This window comes from Callithrix jacchus, chromosome 4 (genome assembly GCF_049354715.1).
Source record: "Callithrix jacchus isolate 240 chromosome 4, calJac240_pri, whole genome shotgun sequence".
Classification (NCBI taxonomy): Eukaryota; Metazoa; Chordata; class Mammalia; order Primates; family Cebidae; genus Callithrix; species Callithrix jacchus.
The window spans coordinates 26,633,772-26,653,709 of NC_133505.1; the positions used below are offsets into that span (position 1 = coordinate 26,633,772).

Here is a 19,938-nt window from a genome sequence, read left to right on the forward strand (position 1 = left end):
GTGACTGACAGTCTTGTCCACTTGGGTCCCCTTGGGCCCACCCTCTCCCCCCTTCCGGCTTCACTGACCTTCCCTTGGGCATCATGGGGTGCTTTTGATGACGAGGGGTGCTGCCTGGCTACAGAGTGGGGGAGCCTTCACAAAGCAGGTGCTCCCTCACCTCAGCTGTGGGAACCTACTGATTCTCTCTTTCTTTTTTCTTCTTTATTTTTTGGAGAAGTTTTCAGTTCACAGCAAAAGGGAGAGGAGGGAATGGAGATATGGCATACACCTACAGCCTGCACACGGGCACAGCTTTCCCACCATCAACGCCTTGCACCACGTGATGCATTGGCTGCAACTTATGGCCCTCTATTAACACATCTTCATCATCATCCCCCCCACGTCCATAGTTCATGTTAGGGTTCACTCTGTATGCAGTACTTTTTGTGGGTTGGACAAATTTATAATGACTCATTGTAAGGAAAAATTGTATTTTTCTATGTACACTCACAGAATACTTTTGCCCATCAAATGGGTGGGTTTTTTGGAGTGTCCTACAACTCAGTTGACTTCAGACACTGTCTACTTAGAGTTGGTGTGGACCCCACAGGTTAAGTGCTCAGTCCCACAGCAATGCTCCCTACTTCAGATAGCAGAGGCAAGTCCAGATTGTCACCTGTGCTTCCAAGCTTCTGGCTGTAAATCAGAAGTTGCCTCTGTCCCTTTCTCAAGTTTAAAAGTTTGCTGGAACAGTTCACAGAGGTTCTAGAATACCTGTTTACTATAAAAGGATACAACAGCCACGGGGAGGAGATGCACCAGCATCATATGGGGAAAGGATCAAGGGCCTTCCATGCCTTCTTCAGGTGAGCCCCCTCCACATGTTCACCCACCTGAAAGCTCTCAGAACCCCGCCCTTTTAACTTTTTATGGAGGCACCATACACACACGTGATTAAGTCATTGGCCATTGGCGACTGACTCAACTCTCAGCCCCTCTCTACTCCCAGGACTGGTCGGTGGGCTAAAACTTACAACCATCTCATCGCCTGGCTGGTTCCTTTGGAGGCCTGCCCCCATCCTGAGGCTGTCCAGGAGCTCCCAGCCACCAGTCACTTTATTGTTTTACAACAGACCTTGATCACCTCTGGGATTCCCAGGGTTTAGGAACTGTGTGCTAGGAAATGGGGGCAGAGAGTAAATACAGTTATTCTGTGCATAGGATGTTTAAGTCATTCAGGTGGAGGCTGGGATTACCTATGTAATCCCAACACTTTGGGAGGCCGAAGTGGGTGAATTGCTTGAGGCCAGGAGTTGAAGACCAGCCTAGGCAACACGGTGAAACTTTGTCTCTACAAAAAATACAAAAATTAGTTGGGTGTGATGGTGAGCGCCTGAAGTCCCAGCTACTCAGGAGACTGAGGTAGGAGGATCACTTGAACCCCAAAGGCAGAGGTTGCAGTGAGCCAAGATGGCACCACTGCACTCCAGCCTGGGCAACAGAGCAAGACCCTGTCTCAAAAGAAAAGGAGGCTTAGTTCAACTATGTACCACACATACCAGTGATCCTGAGATAGCCAGGTGGGAGGGGGTCCTTGGAGAAACTCCAGTCAGCCTGCCCACTGGGGTGGAGCCTCAGGAAGTTCCCACCCTTTGCAGCTGGGAAGAGCCTGGCCCCTCCCCTTCCTGTGCGGAAGCTGGGATTCAAGGTGCCAGTGGGAAGCACTCTAGCAGGGACTCTGGCCTAGTGAGAGTCCATGTTTCCCCCTTTTCTTCCTTTTCACCCTCTAAAACCATGTCGTACTCACCATTCAAATTGTTTGCAAGCCTGAATTTTCCTGATCGTGAGACAAAGAACTCTGTCTTTAGTTGAACTAAAGAAAAGTCCTGCAACAATCCCATAAGATTGTGATGGAGCTGAAGATTTTCTGACGTCTAGTGATGATATTGCTGTAGGCACAGGACTATCCAAGACCAACGCATTGCCTTTTCTATGTTTGGGTACACGAATCCTCACCATTGCGTTCTAATTGACTATAGTATTTAGTAGCCTGCTGTACATGTTACAGTAGGTAGCCAGCCACGCATGAACCGGGCAGGAGAGGGCTCCCTGCCCCCACCCACCAGGAATATCAGGCGACCATAAGGTGATGGTCAGGCAGTTGTCACACTGCCTCTCTAAAAATACTAATTGGCAGCTGGAGCCAGGGAGAGGCAATTTCCTAATGGCCCACAATTGTCACACTTGAGTGATCACAGGCATCAGGGAGAGGCAATTCCACAACAGATTTTTTAAAACTACCTGAAATTGGTAATTGACAGTTCAGGAATTGGGCGAGTAGGCTCAGGCATGCACATTAAGAGACAAAATGGGCCGGGCGCGGTGGCTCAAGCCTATAATCCCAGCACTTTGGGAGGCCGAGGCAGGTGGATCACGAGGTCAAGAGATCGAGACCATCCTGGTCAACATGGTGAAACCCCGTCTCTACTAAAAAATATACAAAAAATTAGCTGGGCATGGTGGCGCGTGCCTATAATCCCAGCTACTCAGGAGGCTGAGGCAGGAGAATTGCCTGAACCCAGGAGGCGGAGGTTGCGGTGAGACGAGATCGCTCCATTGCACTCCAGCCTGGGTAACAAGAGCGAAAACTCCGTCTCAAAAAAAAAAAAAGAGACAAAATGGCGGAGTACGAACTTCCACGGGAAGAAAGCCTCAGGCAAGCATGCATGCAACTCCAGTAGACGCACTGCGTATGCTCACGTCCAGAGGATTAGCGGGCCACTGCACATGTGGGCAGCCCACCCTAAGGGAAGAACCATGGGAAAGGGATGCGAGATCCTGGAGGTATGCCAACATGTAAAACCCCAAGTCAAAAAGTCAAACGCCACACTTGACCTTCCAAGTGTCTACTTGGATCTCTTCCAAGGGTACTTTACTTTCTTTACTGCTCTGAGGTTTTTTAATAAAGTTTCATTCCTGCTCTGAAACTTGCCTCTGTCTCTTTTTCTGCTTTATGCCCCTCATTGGAATTCTTATTCTGAGGAGGCAAGAACTGAGGTTGCTCCATATAGATTTGCCACCGGTAAATCAGATATTCGCCAACTCTAACATGCGGGTTTGTAGTCTAGGGGAGCAACAGGCTCTACTGTGTAGGTGTAAACCAAAAGTAAAATTCTAAGCAATCCTAGCCAACAGAATGGACTCCTCTTGGCTAAGGGCATTCTAAAGTAAATCTGAAACACTGCTTCAGGCCATGATGGGAAGCAAGGGTAGGATATGCCTCATTACACCTTTCTCCCATTGGGATTCAGGTGCATCTGACCAGCATTAACATTAAAATAGAGACTTTGCAAATGACAAAACAGACTCTGTAGCAATAAGATACTAACAATACACACAGCAGTTCCTGAAATAAATCAAAGTGTTTTATCCCAAAATATATTTCTTTGACATGTTTTGAAATGGCCCTGAAAAGTTATCTCTTGTGGGGAAAATCTGTATTCTGTAAATCAATCCTTTTTCTTTTCCCGGTCCTTTTCCTGATCTAAAAGAGAATTAACTAAGAGTCTGGTACCTTTTTTTTTAAGGTAGAGTTTCGCTCTTGTTGCTCGGGCTGGAGTGCAATGGCTCGATCTCAGCTCACTGCGATCTCTGCCCTCTGGGTTCAAGTGATTCTCTTGCGTCAGCCTCCTGAGTAGCTGGGATTACAGGTATGTGCCACCATACCCAGCTAGTTTTGTATTTTTAGTAGCGATGGGGTTTTAGCATGTTGGTCAGGCTGGTCTCAAACTCCTGACCTCAAGTGATCCGCCCACCTCAGCCTCCCAAAGTGTTGGGATTACAGGCATGAGCCACCGTGCCCAGGTGAGTCTGGTACCTTTTTACGTCTGATAAGAGACATTTGCAATCTATTCTCTCTGAAACCTGCTACCTGGAGGCCTGGAGGCTTCATCTGCATAATAAGAACCTTGGTCTCCACAACCCCTAATTTTATCCCAGACACTTCCTTTTGTTGATTCCAGGTCTTTAGATAAACTTAGAAAATGTTTAAATCCACCTATGACCTGAAAGCCCACCTACTTTCAAGCTGTCCCCAACTTTGAGTTGTCCCACCTTTCCAGACAAAAACCAATGTATACCTCACATGTATTGGTTGATGTCATACGTCTCATTATAAAATCTATAAAACCAAGCTGTAGTCTGAAGACCTTGGGCACATGCTCTGAGGATCTGCTGGGGCTGTGTCATGGGCCATAGTCATTCACATTTGGCTCAGAATAAATCGCTTCAGAGATTTTTGGAATTTGACTCTTTAAATTTTTTTGAATTTGACAGAATTTGACTTGTTTCATCTGCATAGCCTAGATGTGTAGTGGGCTATACCATCTAGGTTTGTGTGCATATGCTCTATGATGTTTGAACAATGAAATAGTTTAACAACATATTTTTTAGAAGCTATCCCTGTCATTCAGTGATGTATGGTTGTATATATTTCTTTTTTTGTTTGTTTGAGATGGAATTTCACACGTTGCCCAGGCTGGAGTGCAATGGTGCGATCTCAGCTCACCACAACCCCCGCCTCCCAGGTTCAAGCAATTCTCCTGCCTCGGGCTCCTGAGTAGCTGAGATTACAGGCATGCATCACCACACCTGGCTAATTTTGTATTTTCAGTAGAGACAGGGTGTCCCCATGTTGGTCAGGCTGGTCTCGAACTCCCAACCTCAGGTGATCCACCCACCTCAGCACCCCAAACTGCTGGGATTACAGGCACGAGCCACTGCACCCGGCCCCTTATATTTCTTCTCATGTCACACATGTATCCATCATTATGGTATCATACAGATTAGTTTCACTTACCTAAAAATCCTATGTTCCACCTATTCAGTCTTCCCTCTCTTCTAACCCTGGGCAACCACTGATCGTTCTACTGTGTCCACAGTTTTGCCTCTCACAGAAATATCATGTAGCAGAAATTGTACAGGATAATAACACTTTATTGTCTGAAGTACCACAGTGTATTCATTCACCTACTAAAGAATGTTCTAGTGGCTTCCATCCATGTGCAGGTTTTTGTGTGGGCCTGTTTTCTACTCCTCTGAGTCAATATTAAAGAACATGACTGCTTGTAAGAATGTTTAGTTGTATGAGAACCTGCCAAATGGCCTTTTAAGTGATTTTACTATTTTTCATTCTCACCAGCAGTGACTGAAAGTTCCCATTGCTTTATATCCTCTCCAGCATTTGGTATTGTTAGAGTTTGGATTTTAGCCATTCTAACAGGTGTATAGCAGTATCTCGTTGTTTTAGTTTTCAGTTGCTAATGACAGATGATGCTGAGCATCTTTTCATATGATATTTTCCATCTGTATATTTTTTTTGGTGAGGAATATGTTCAAATTTTTTCCCAATTTTATAATTGGGTTGTTTTCTTATTGTTGAGTCTTAATCGTTTTTGGTTTGTTTTGCATATTTGGAAAATAGTCCTTTATCATATATGTGTTTTACAAATTTTTCTCCAGAGAAAATATTTTTTTTTTTCCAATTTGGCCTTGAGGTCTCTCTGTAGAGTGGCTGTAAGCTCGAGCCCCATCCATTGGATTTGGTTGTGGGTGTTTACGATGTGCCTTTCGGGGGTTACTTCTTTATTCTGGCAGACGGCGTAATGCATACGTGTCTGATCCGTGAGCAGGTGTCCTTCTCACACAACGCACCCGTTTATACTGGCAGATTCCCTTGGGGCTCCGGTCTGACCTGTGTCCAGTTTATTCCTACCAACATAGCCACTGTCTAGGAGAGCCCTAACTAGGAAAGAAGTTAGGTTTGGGTGTGTTTTTCAGATGAGACACAGAGGAGGCAACTCGACAAAACACAGGAAATACCAGGAGCAGTGTATTACTTACAGGTCCCAGAGAGAACAGGGCAGCATGCCTCACAGGGCCAAGCTAAACGGGGAAGCCATCCTGGACACACACACTCAACCAGCATGTGGCGAGCAAGAGAGATATGGGGAGGGACTGGTGGGCCAGGCTTTATTAAATTCCAAGGTTTGCAATGAGCAGGTTTCTCATGGGAAGTTCTAATTAGTGGCTTCACAACAAGCAGGCATGAATTCTGGAGTCCTGCTGTGACTGAGAGGTGGCCACTGTGGAATGCCTGTGTCCATGCAGAATGTGGGGGTCAGTGGAGTGCGTCAAGCAGGTTGTATCTAGCTATCCCATAGAAAGGTGGTCACCAGGAGTTGGTTGTATGGGGCAGATATCTGGATCAATCGCCTTGAGGAATCGGGAGGAGGTAGACTAGAAACCACATCAAAGGTGATTGAGCCCTGCTTCTTGTATGAGAACAACGCCCACTTACATTCAAAATGGATACTGAGGCAACATAAAATGATAGGAATTCACTGCACACTCTATTGCTGGTTTTCACATTTTCCTTTTCTTTTTCTTTTTTTTGTTGCCAGGCTGGAGTGCAGTGGCACGATCCTGGCTCACTGCAACCTACACCTCCCAGGTTCAAGCAATTCTCCAGCCTCAGCTTCCTAAGTAGCTGGGACTACAGGCGCATGCCACCATGCCTGGCTAATGTTTGTATTTTTTAATAGAGATGGGGTTTCACCATGTTGGCCAGGATGGTCTTGATCACTTGACCTTCTGATCTGCCCACTTCGGCCTCCCAAAGTCCTGGGATTACAGGCATAAGCCACTGTACTGGCTTTCACATTTTCTTAATGGTGGAGAGGTTTTAATTTTAAGGAAGTGAAACTTATCAATATTTTCCTTCAATGGACTGTGCTTTTGGTGTTGTATCTAAGAAAGAATCATGGTCATCTGGATTCTCTCTGATGTTACCTTTTAGGATTTACAGTTAGGTCTCTAATCTATTTGGAATTAGTTTTTGTTGAGGGTGCATGTGAATGTCCAGTTTATAAACCAAAAATAAAATTCTAAGCTCCCAAGCCATCTCAATGGATCCCTTCTTTTAGCAAGGGCATTAGAAAGGTAACCTGAAAAACTAGGTCAAGCCATGATGAGAAGTGAGGGTCAGACATGCCTCATTGCATCCTCCTCCCTTTTGAAATTCCTAATAGAACACATTCTTTAAGTCTGAACAGAAACACAGTCTATTTGCTCTGAAGCCTGCTACCTGGAGGCTTCGTATGCATGATAAAACCTTGGTCTCCACAACTTCTAATCTTAACCCAGACATTCCTAAGTCTTCACACAATAACTTGACTCTTTCAACCAATTGCCAAATGAAAATCTTTGAATCCACCTATATATGACCTGGAAGCCCTCCAGGTTCCAGTTGTCCTCCCTTTCTGGACTGAATCAATGTACATGTTATATGTATTTGATTGATGTCTCTTGTTTCATAAAATGTATAAAACTGGTTCACCACTGCTCTCTGAGCTTCACAATGCTGCCCAAGGACAAGAAGAAGATGCTGGAAAGCCGGCCAAGAAAGACAAAGACTAAGTGAACAAATCCAGGGGCAAGGCCAAAATGAAGAAGTGGTGCAAAGGCAAAGTTCAGGACAAGCTCAACAACTTAGTTGTTAAGGGCACTCTGAATGAAGAGACCCCCTAAACAGGCTTTGTGTGAGCGATAAGAGTGTCTATGTACTCAGGTGCGAGCTGGTTGAGTCCAAAAAGAGAGTCAGCAAAAGGTGGTGGGATAGAAGCTGGTTTTATAGATTGGAGATAGGTAATGGGAAGTTACAGTTTAGGGCAGCTTTTTTGCAAGCCAGGGGGAGGGGTCTCAGGGTCCAATGCCACAAGGTTGACCTATCAGTTGAGGCAGGAACAGTGGTAGAATGTTGCAAGGCCAGTTAATCAGACACTGCAGAAGCTAGCTATTCTTCTCCTTTTGTGGGTATTCTGTTACCTTAGACTTTCTGGCTCCAGGAGGCCATCTGGAGGTATATGTGTGGATCACAGGGGTCACCATGGCTTGACCATGGTATATATGGTGCAGTCAGTGCAAAGAAGCTTGCATTCCTGCCTTTTTATATTAATAATATATCATTTATATTAATAATATAAAGCATCTTGCAGTGAGCCGAGATCACACCATTGCATTCCAGCCTGGGCGACAGAGCAAGACTCCACCAAAAAAGAAAAAAGAAAGAAAATTCGAAGGCCAAGTGGGGTGGCTCATGCCTGTAATCCCAGCACTTTGGGAGGCTGAGGCAGGGGGATCACAAGTTCAAATAATATAAAGGAAAAAAGTAAAAACTAGAAAAAGAGAGGCAGTGAAATTTTGGGGGCAGTACAGAGCGGGGGTGATGGGTCATGTTTCTCAGGGCTTCTTCGAGTGGTATTGGGGGCAGCATGGAAACCTAAAATGGGAGAGATTTTAGACGGCCGAGAGATTTTGGGACAAGGGGTGATATTGTGGGGTCATTAGAAGGAACATTTGCCGTATTGACTGATTGGTTATAATGTTGGATATAGCTTGGATATAATTTTGTAGGAATTGAGAGATTCATCAGAAAAGACAAGGCCCGAATAAGAGAAGGAAAAGGCTAGATATTAAGGGGCCTGCCAATGGAAGGAGCCATGGTACCCAGTTAGAGAGTGGCCGGCTAGGTCCCGAATAATCATTTGCCTGATTGGCAAGCTTTTGGGACCTGTCGGTAAGTGTTTTGATGGCATCATATACAAGGCTGGATTGGCTTAGATAAAATCAGCATTCTTCATTTATGAATAGGCAGAGTCCCCTTTTCTCAGCAGTCAATAGATCGGGGCCTCAGTGATTTTGGAGGACAACTGCATCCAGAGAATTAACTTGGGCTTGGAGGACAGATAGTGCTGATTCCCTTGCTGTTGAAGGTTGCAGTGGGGTTTGGTAGGGTCATTGTGTGGAAGGAGAGGTCTTGTTTTCATGGTGTATGAGAAAGCATTTGGTATCTATGAGTAACCGTTCGCTTTTGTTCACAAGGTTAGGTATGAGCAGGCAGGAAGAGGGGTCTGGAGGAGAGTCTGGTGAACAAGGGGAGGGCAGCCAAGGATGGAGTGAGAGACAGGGTAAATGCCTACTTGAGCAAAACTTGCTGCTGACATTTTTATGAGTGCTAGTAATGAGGGAGGGCCTTCCTGTAATGCAAAGCTGGTGTGTTCCTTATTTCTTGGTTAACGTGGGTGACAGGGCTCTGGAGGTGAAGCGTAAAGGAACACAAATAGGATGTGAGTTTTCTTAGGGGAATTCTAGTAGGTGATTATTGGGAAATGCATAAGGGAGCAGCAGTAGGTATAGTTGTCTGTGTGGTTAACTGGGGTGTGGAGTTGACACGGGAAAGATTACTCAGGTAGGTGAGAAGAAGAGCAGCGGCCTGCTGGTATGAGAGATCTAGGGTGTTTTTGGTTGACTCTTTCTAGGAAGTAGAGGCGTTCTTCCTTGGGGTACAGGTGGGGGTTGTTGGAGGAGGTCTGGAGGTGTAGAGAGACAGGAGAGTCTGCCCAGTCTGCTGGTCGGGCGGTAGCAGCTGTGTAGGAGGAAGAGAAGAGTGAAATGCAAAGCCAACAATCTCTGGCTAAAGAGGGGTTTGACATCGTTAAGAGAGAATGGGTTAGGTTGGTGGTATATGATGTGGACAGCCCCGCTGTCCTGTCCCTGCAGCAGCGGCAATTCCTAGTCCAATTAGCAGGGGTATTAGTTGCATGGCTCTGAGCTGATGGACCTGGGCGTTAATGGGGACTGGGAAACTTTGGTTCCAGGGGGCAATATCTATTTTGGGGCTTAGAAAGACTAGAATGCCGGTGCTGGTCCAGTTACTGGGGAGGTAGAGGTGAGCTGAGGTTCCACACAAGAAAAACGTTCCTTGGCTGGGTGAGCAGAACTGGCTGTGTATCTTGAAGAGGTGTGTGAGTTTATTATTTTCATGCTTCCAGACGCCCAGGGCTCCTGCTAAGATGGCCCTTGTGAGTTGGTGGAAAGTGGCTGTTGGGGTGATGTGCATGGCTCCATTTGTTTTCTCACCGGAGGAGGTACCGTTTCGTATTTACTGGGAGCCATTCAGAGGAGTGATTAAAAGTGCTATGAGAAGGACTCCCCTTAGTTGTGGGAGCTGGTACAACGGGTCCAGGGGTGAAGAGTCACACAAGGGGTATGTCTGTCAACACAAAAGCCCTGATTGTTTGTTAAGCAAAGAGGTGGTACTGACTTTTGGGGGTCCTGTAAAGTGGACAGTTCAGCTAAATGAAGCGGTTGGGTGACGAGACAGTTTTGATAGTGGGTCGGGGCTTGGAGTCGTAAGGTAAAGTTACATTGCTGGGGTAGTAGGTGGCCAAGAGGTAGGTCTGAGGACAGATGGCGTTGGAAGCATAAAGGGGCCTGAAAAGTTAAAACAGTGTTTGTGGCTGCAGAACCGTGTATGGGTTTGTCATTACCTGAGTATGGAGTGAGGATGGAAATGTAGGAGCGCAGAAGCTGTACCACACGTCCTGTCTGGGTATGCTTAGTCGCGTTGGTGATGGAGAACTCAGCTAGTGGCTGCATATTTAAAAGCTGGGAGGGGCTTTTTCCTTCATAGGGATGGTGATGGGTTAGGCGAGTAAGATGGGTTAGTCTTTGCAGGGATGGGAGTGGCAGTATAATTGTGGTTGATAGAGAGATGCAAATCCAGCAGTCTTTTGCTAGAGTTGTGTTGGATTGGTTTGGCAAAGAATGGGTTAAGTTAAGGGTTTTGTAGAGGTGGTTGGGAATATTAGGAAAGGGAAATGTGATTATGTGGGGCAGCCAAGGGAGTGGGAGGAGCAGGCAGACAGAGAAGGAGGAGGGGAGTAAACAGTTGGACCTTGTGAGGGGAGAAGTTACACAGGGTACCTTGGGAAAGAAGTGATTTATCCGCTCTAGAAGAGGGTTAAGGGTGGCGGACTGAGGCTGGAACCGGGAAATGTCTTGGCACACAGAATGGAGGAAGAGGGTGACGTGGCAAGATAGACAGGAGCAGGGCATTTAAGTTTCTTCAGGAATTTGAGTAAGTTTTAAAGAAGTTACAGAGAGGACTTGTGACTTCCAAGAGGGGGTGGAAGAGTCAGGCTGCTCATCTGGCGGACACAGCTTTACCCTGGAGCAGTGTACCCACTGGGGGGGATTTTGTTAGTGGGTGGCAGTTCGGGTGCTGTAGATGACCAGAAAGGGATGGAGAGGTGGTGTCCCGCACCCTAGGGTTAAGATAGGGGGACATAAGGGGAGATATTGAGGGAGGTACGGGTTCGGGGAGGAGGGCAGCAATGAGGTGTGGCTGTAGCCCAGGAAGAGTTAAGGAGGCAGACAATTTTGCTAGGATATTTTGGCCTAACCAGGGAACTGGACAGGGGATGATTAGGAAAGATCATGGAAAGGAGTGCTGGCCTAATTCACACCAGACTTGGGGAGTTGTGAGAAGCCTGGAGGCCTTGCCATCAATTCGCACAACAGTTATGGAAGCCAAGGAGACACGTCCTTGAAAAGAGGGCAGCGTGGGTGGGCGGCCTCTGTGTTGATTACGAAGGGGATGGACTTACCCTCTGCTGTAAAAGTTACCCAAAGCTCGGCATCCGTGATGGTCCAGGAGGCCTCAAACATGCTGGTGCAGTGTCAGTCTTCAGCCACCGAGCCAAGCAGATCTGTGAAGGATTCGATCTGGGAGCTTTGGGTTGGAGCTCCAGGAGCTCTGGGAACAATGACATGATTTGGACAGTTTGACTTTCCATGGGCACCCTGCACAGATGGGGCAGGGCTCAGGAGGAATCCCGGCTGCGTTTCCCACACTTGAAGCAAGGTCCGGGAGGGCTGGCTGGAGGCTGCAGTCTGGGCGCTTTGAAGTCTCTGTGAGCTGCTGGTATGGCTCGGGTTTGTCTTTCGGCAGAGGCAAGCATCCGTATAGTTCTGAGATGCCCTGCCACCGGGCAGCTTCTTCCCTGTTATTGAACACCTTGAAGGCGAGGTTGATTAATTCCTCTTGTGGGGTTTGAGGGCCAGATTCTAATTTGTTTCTTTTTTGTCAGGGGCTGAATAAGTGATAAAATGGATATTAAGCCTTCTTTAGAGGTGAGAGTAGAAATAAGGATGACATTTAAATTACTCCAAGTGAGATTATAAGACTGGGTTAAGAACTGAAATTCTTGTATATATTTGGTGGGGTCTGATGGGAAAGAGACTAGAAGCTGACTTATTTGGGAGAGGTTATACAGAGAAAAAAGGAACATGGACCTGGGCTATTCCCTCAGCTCCAGCCACTCTGCGAAGGAGAAATTGTTGGACAGGCGTGGGGGAGGTAGCCGCGAGAATAAACTGTAAGCCAGACCGGGTATGAGGTGGGCTTACAGTTTATTCTGTATGGCTTCGGGGAGGTGGGTGAGAGGAGGGGAATAAGCGGGGGGGTGTGGGCAGAGGAAGGGGAGAAGGCTCTTGTGGCGGGGCGGGGAAGGTTAGGGCCTGGATTAGGATCTGGTTCGGACAGGCAGGGAGAAAGGTCAGAAGGGTGGATGGACGAGGAGGCGTCTGAGTCACTGGCAAAGGCAGGAGGGGCAGATGGAAAGGAGAGAAGGAAAATTTGGGATGGGTTGCATTGAGAGCAGAGATTAGGGAGGGACTGGAGTGTGAAAAATGCCTGGACATTTGGCACTTCAGACCATTTGTCAATTTGTTGGCAAAAATTGTTTAGGTCCCACAGAATACAAAAATGGAAAGTGCTGTTTTCTGGCCATTGGGAACCATTGTCTGATTTGTATCGGAGCCAGGCTGTGTTGCAGAAAAAAATGAGATGTTTAGGTTTCAGATCGGATGACAGTTGAAGAGGTTTTTGGTTTTATAGGATGCAGGCTAGAGGCAAAGACTGAGGAACAGAGGGCAGAATACTGCCCATAGCGAAGGAGATAAGTTTTGAGGAGAGAAGTAGAGACGAGGAGAATGGGAGGAGAGCGGCTACCAGGGTTTTCCGTAGGCGTCCCTGACTGAGTCCTGGGCTGTAACGTGGGTGAGTAATCAATGTAGGCATCCCTGCTCTTGACCAGACACCAAGGGAAGACTCTTTTCCCGAGTCTGTGACTAACGTTGGAGTTTTTTGAGTGCAGAGTGTCTCCTTTGTCTCTACTTAGAAGGAGAAGGATTTAAAGGAAAAGAGAGAGAGACTGTATACCCAATCTGAAGGTGGCCAGAGGGTTGTAGGGCTGGTCTGATGCATTGAGGTCGCAGGTGGGCCTCTTCACAGAGGGAGAGCGGGGACAGGGGACTGATTGCCCAAAGGAGTACCCCAGTCTCAGGTTTCAGCACCAAATGATAAGTTCTGAATGAAGAGACCACCTAAACAGACTTTGTGTGAGCAACAAGGCTGTTTATTCACTGGGGTGTGAGCAGGCTGAGTCTGAAAAGAGAGTCAGCAGAGGGTGGTGGGATAAGAGCTGGTTTTCTAGGTTGGGGGTAGGTAAAGGAAAGTTACAGTTTATGGTGATTTTTTGCAAGCCAGGGTGGAGGGGTGGTCATGGGGTCCAATGTCACAAGGTTGACCTGTCATTTGAGGCAGGAACAGTGGTAGAATGTCACAAGGTCAGTTAATCAGGCCACAGCGTCCAATGTCACAAGGTTGACTTATCAGTTGAGGCAGGAACAATGGTAGAATGTCATAAGGTCAGTGAATCAGGCACTACAGGAGCTAGCTATTCTTTTCCTTTTGTGGTTCTTCTGTGACCTTAGATTTTCTGGCCCCAGGAGGCCATCTGGAGGTGTATGTGTGGGTCACAGGGGTCACTGGCTTGACTGTGGCATAGCCCATGGTGCATTCAGTTCAAAGAAACTTGTATTAGTCTTGTTTGACAAAGCTACCTATGACAAACTCTGTAAGGAAGTTCCCAACTATCAACGTATAATTCCAGCTGTGGTCTCTCAGAGACTGAAGATTCGAGGCTTCCTGGCCAGAGCAGCCCTTCAGGAGCTCCTTAGTAAAGGACTTATCAAACTGGCTTCAAAGCAGAGCTCAAGTAATTTACACCAGAAATACTAAGGGCAGAGATGCTCCAGCTGCTGATGAAGATGCATGAACAGGTCCAACCAACTGTACATTTGGCAAAATAAAACTTTATTAAATCAAAAATAAAACAAAATAAACTGTATAAAACCACGCGGCACCCTGACTCTGCCTTGGGCACGTGTTCTCAGGATCTCCTTAGGGCTGCATCATATTTGGCTCAGAATTAATCTCTCCAAATATTTAACAGAATTTGACTCTTCATCCACAAGTTGTTCCAGCTCTATTCGTTGAAAAGATGAACTTTGTTCGATTGAATTGTCTTTGTTCCTTTATCAAAGATCAGCTCACTGTATTTACATAAGTCTGTTTTCGCGTTTTCTATTTTGTTCCATTCATCTTTTTCTCTAGTTCTTTCACCAGTACCACACTGCCTTCGTTATTGTGGCTTCATAGTAAATCTTGGAGTTGGCTCCAGTGGTCCTCTTAAATAATAGTTACCATGAGTTAATCTTGACTGTGTAGCAGGTGTGATATAGCGGGCCTAGAATTAGAACCAGTACAATGCCATTTTAAAATGGGAAAACTGTTTCCATTCTCCTCACAATGACTGCTAGCCGTGGCTTCTGTACACTACTAAGATTACCTTGCAAAATGCAAAGAGAGGACAAGCTGCATACTTTCTCTTATCTGTAACTGCCAGAATTGCTGGCCTTTGTTTACCGGTACTGACCAGAGTAAGCACCCCCAGATAATTCCATCCTGGCGCCAAGTAACCTAAAATTATGTGGACCCCACCCCTGTCCAAATAATGTATAAACTAATGTTTACCTTGACCTCTGTAAACCACTTAGGTGGCAATCGGAATGACAAAAGTCCCCTGGCCCTTAGAATATCTGGAGCCCCCTCACCCTCGTCTCAGCCTAGGAGGTGATTGACAGCTTTCATCCCCATCTCCACTCTTCACCCCCACTCCCAAGGTGGTTTTGTGGCTATAAAAAGGTCTTGTCACTCTTCTTTCTCGGCCACGGGTTGGAGAGCCGTGAGTCCTCCGTGGTCACCGGCAATAAACCCTGCAATTTGTCATACTTTTGTTCTGGTGTTGACTTTTTGTGCTCAGTTCAATGCAACAGCAGGCACATCCATGGGCAATGAATAATGTATCCTCATCATCTCATGAAGTAGCCAGTCTGCAAGGTAGCGTTTGTTATGTCTGTTTTACAGATTAGGACGTAGCCTAAAGGAGTGGATGTGATTTTTCCAAAGTCTTGAGGCTCGTCCGTGACAGAGGCAGGATTTGAAGTCTGTCCAGCCCTTTCCACCTTTCCTCACTCCCCTGGCCTCCCACCCACTCTCACTTGCTGACTCACCGCCTATGAGGTAGTGTCTTTTGGCTTCCAAACTAGAGATTGGCAAGCACTGAGGAATGTCATAGGTCCCCGAAGCAACACAGAGGACAGACAGATGCTTAGGAAATTACTAAATATCATTTCCTTATTTGCAAGTAAAAAAATCTCCCTTTCCATTTGCCTATGTACGGCAAACTGCTTTTGTTTATTTTTAAACAACATGTTAGCTTCTAAGCTCTGCCAGAAACCTGGAGGGTCTGAAATTGTCTACAGACATATTATAGCAAGTGGAGAGCATTTTCACCAAAGGCCAGCTTCAGACCAGGGTGGCTTTTGCCATTCTGATTTGCATTTGTCTCTCTGTGCATTTCCAGGCCCCTGTCCTAGAGAACAGCATGCTTTCGAGCTAGGCTCTTCGGGTTCTGGAAGGTCTCAATAGCAAACAATCATGCTCAGACGTATTTTAACCGTCAGCGGGACAAGACAGATGCCATGCTTAATGTAGAGCTAGGACATAATAAGTGCTCACTAAACATGAGGCAACATTGTTAGGATTATGACTTTTGCTTGTCAGTCTCAAAGCTTACTCCTTGTAGATCCTTTAGGATGCCTGGGTGTGACTGCAGAAATGCTTATTTATTGCCCTGTCTTGTTCCATTCATATATTGCCACTTCCAGCATTCTGTTTCAAGTCACATCGAAGTAAGCATTCATTTAGCTGACAGCCTATCGCAGGGCATCTCTCTGCACAAAATGAGCCAATTTATAGTCATTGCTGACAGCTGTTTTTGAAGGAAAGGCCATTTTCCTTAGTTGATTAGAGGAACAGTGATTAATTCAGCCCATCAGCCTGCAGCAGCAAATGCTAAAAAGGGCCTCATTGTGTGAAGCCCCCCAGGTCTCTTAAAGCCTACATTTCTGAATTTGTCAGAACTTCCTGTGCCTAGACTGGACCTCCAGAGGTCACTTAATCTCCCCCTGGTCTCCTATGCTATTTTTAAAGACCTCTAGGAAAAGACAGCTCCTGTTTCTCCTTGGCAGGGAACCACCAGGGGAGGTGAATTTGGCAGCATCTCTGCTTCGGGATTCTGTGGACGTTAGAACGGGGGTCCTGTCTCAAAAAGTGACTCACTAGTACCTGAAAGGGGATGAAGTGTGGTGACACATCACAGGGAATGTTTAAAGTGCACAGGGATAGATGATTTTCTTTCTCCCTCCTTGCCCCTAGCAGTGAGAGGGATGTGTAGTAAGATGGAGTTGAGATGGAAACTTGTTAGCGAAACACTGAAGGAATTTTGCCATGAGTAGCATCAGCATAGCGGGAGAACATCCCTAGCTCTCCTGCCACTGCTCTGCCACAAGGAGAGAAGGGAAAAGCAAATTCAGCAGGACTTCCAGGACCTTGCTATAGATCTCCAGGTGGAGCCAGGACCCTCCAGGAGAACTGAGGGCTAGAAAAGACTGCAGGTAATGTGGAGGAAGGAAGAAGAGAGACTGAAAGCAGAGAAAGAAGAGACTTGCAAACATTGATCCGTGCTGAGCGGAGGTCAGCTTGACGGGGTAAGACCTGGGATGACTTGGTACCTGGATTCAGGTCAGCAAACTCTGGGGGCGTTTCCTTCTAGTAGCCAACAGATCTGCTCATCCGGCCAGACACTGTGGCACTGATAAGTGGCTTCCAGGACATTCCTCTTATGTCTATTGGTTAAACTTAGATTGAAGCGGCTGGGCACAGTGGCTCGCGCCTGTAATCCCAGCACTTTGGGAGGCCAAGGCAGGTGGATCACCTGAGGTTGGGAGTTTGAGACCAGCCTGATCAACGCAGAGAAATCCCATCTCTACTAAAAATACAAAATTTGACAGGCATGGTGGTGCACACCTGTAATCCCAGCTACTGGGAGGCTGAGGCAGGAGAATCGCTTGAACCCAGGAGGCGGAGGTTGCAGTAAGCTGAGATCGCACCATCGCACTCCAGCCTGGGTAACAAGAGAGAAAACTCCATCTTAAAAAAAAAACCACTCAGATTGAAGCATCTGAGCCACTTGGGAGAGCAGGACCCCCATGAACAGGAGATACTGGAGATGTCTGAAGCCACTTCATGGCCTTTCTCAAGCATAGCCTGCAGGTCTCTCAGCCACTGGCCACTGAAGTCCAGCTCCTGCCAGCCAGGGATTTGGGCACTGGGCCCAAAGAGGTGAGAAAGTTCTTGCCTTCAAGCACTTGTTTTCCTAGTGGACAACAGGAGTCAGAGACAGAGAGGGAGAGTGAAGATGCAGAGGATATGTCCTTTCCATTGTGACCCAGATGAGAATGTAGTGAGTGAGCTCACTTCCTGTCACTCAGTTTTCAGCTATTTGTTCTAGTCGGAGTTGTGCGTATTCTTTCTGTTAGATTCTTATGTTTGTCTTAAGTTCATCCATCTTTTCTTCTTCCCTCATTTTTTCTGTATAAATCAAGACAAATGTTGCCACTTTCTTTTCCTGGCTCACTGCACAGCCAATCAATAGTTTTGAATTCTTTGTGTATCAGTTTCTGCTGGCTATTCATTATTTGCGGAAACCATATTAACAGGTCCAACAGGTCCGTACAAATCCCAGTAATCCATTTGTTAAATTCATCTTAAGGACAGCTTACATCTTTCTGGCCAAGTTACACATTTTGGTAATATCATATTTTGGTTTTAGAATTTATAAGGTACATTCTCCCATACCTTTTCTTTCTTTTTTCTTTTTTTTTGAGACAGAGTTTCACTCTTGTCACCCAGGCTGGAGTGCAATGGTGCCATCTTGGCTCACCACAACCTCTGAGTCCCAGGTTCAAGCGATTCTCCTGTCTCAGCCTCCAGAGTAGCTGGGATTACAGGCATGCACCACCATGCCCGGCTAATTTTCTATTTTTAGTGGAGATGGGGTTTCTCCATATTGGTCAGGCTGGTCTTGAACTCCCAACCTCAGGTGATCTGCCTGCATCTGCATCCGAAAGTACTGGAATTACAGGTGTGAGCCACCTCACCCAGCCTCCATACCTTTTCAAATATTGCCCTCTCTGAGTTAGGCATTTTTGGGGATGCACATTTTACAGATATGGAGACTGGTTCAGAGAAATCAGCTTGCTCACAGAAGGGCCAGAGCTGGGACCCAGGGCTTCCAACTCCATGTCTCAGGCCATTCCTATCACACACTGAAGGAGAGTTCCCTTGTCTGGAGAAAACATATCAAATTCACGTGGATTAAACACAGATATTCCAAACAACTGTGTTTGCGCAAAATGGTTGTGCTATAAACTTTTAAAGCAGTTGGCCACTTGCTGTGGTGGGTGGAAGGGAGTTAGAGCAGGCTTCTTTGCCTGCTTCAGGGGGCACTCAGTGTCTGCACGACCACAGGGGGATTGCAGGGCATCAGGTATCCAGGACTGCTGGCAAGAGTTAGGGTTTGAATTTCCCAGAGAAAACACACTGCTGTGAAAGGAAGAAATAGTTGGTTTTTCTCCAACTGCTTAGTGGTTAAGAAGGAAGAAGCCTATCTCCAAGGCAGCAGCAGTCCCCAGAGAAAACAGTGGGACCCTTCCTTTAAACAAAGGAGAAAACTACCCCAACTTAAAGCAAGCGTCCCCTGGTCATTCCGGGGGCAAAATTTCCTCGAAAAGCTACAAGCTTCATTCAAAAGACAGCCTTCAGGTGTGTTGAGACAGGCTAGAGCCCGGCTCTGCACTCAGGATTGGTACTGGAAGCTCAGAGCTGGCTAAGGCAGGGCCAGAGGGGACCACATACTGCCGCCGCACAGAGCAAAGCAATATCTTCCTATTACCAGTCAATGTAATATGAGCTGGGAATGAGCAATTTCACACCTTTCCCTGAGACATTAAAAAGAAATACGCTGATGTGACTGGAAGTAATTTCCAGAAGCCTGTGGATGGAGTTGATGTCAGTAACTGGCTATGAGGTTGTTATTTACAGGTCTGTTTGTTCTCACTAAAGTAGTGGCACTTAATAAGTAGCTCTGAGTGGCTCAGGAGCCAGTCCAGTACTGCATATAAACCACCATCCTGCAATTTTTCCAGGGAGCGTGTGGGAGGTGAACCTTGAATTATTTGCTTGATGGGTTTTTTTTTCTTTCCTTGGAAACAGGAAAAAGAATCTCAGTTTTCTCCCTAAGCCTTAGGCAATAGGGCTCCTTGAAAGTCATTTTCCCTTCCTTGTACTTAAAACAAAGATGCATACATATTCCCCCAAGCACCGCAGACACAGCCTTTCTTTCAGGGGCAGCTGGGTCCCTGGATCCGCTTTCCCTCCCCCAGGCTGGTCCCAGTGTAAATGATCAGATCTCCGGGTCCACACAGGCTGCTTTGTAAGTGGGAGAAAGAATCCACAGAATTTCACACTAAATCCCCATAAGAACCAGGTGAATAGGTGTGTGTGTTTGCACACAAGCCCATATACATTGCAAACCATCCCAAGAGATGGGATGGGTCCATAAAGACTGGCTGGTAGTGCTGTCAGCTTCCTTCAGCTGAGCTCCAGTTAGTTACCCTGGCAGTCTCAAATGTCTCCTTGTGCCTGGAGAAAGCATAGAGCCCGGCCCTGAGGACTCCCAGGCTGGGTGGCCCTGCAGCTGCACCTGTTGTAGACTAGGTAGGCCTCCTAAAATGCTGGGCAGCCCA

General features: G+C 46.6%; 1 pseudogene; it reads left to right on the top strand.

Annotated features, from left to right (window-relative positions):
- Positions 1-7,359: 7,359 nt before the first annotated feature.
- Positions 7,360-14,003, top strand: LOC144582383 (small ribosomal subunit protein eS25 pseudogene; annotated as a pseudogene).
- Positions 14,004-19,938: the final 5,935 nt, after the last annotated feature.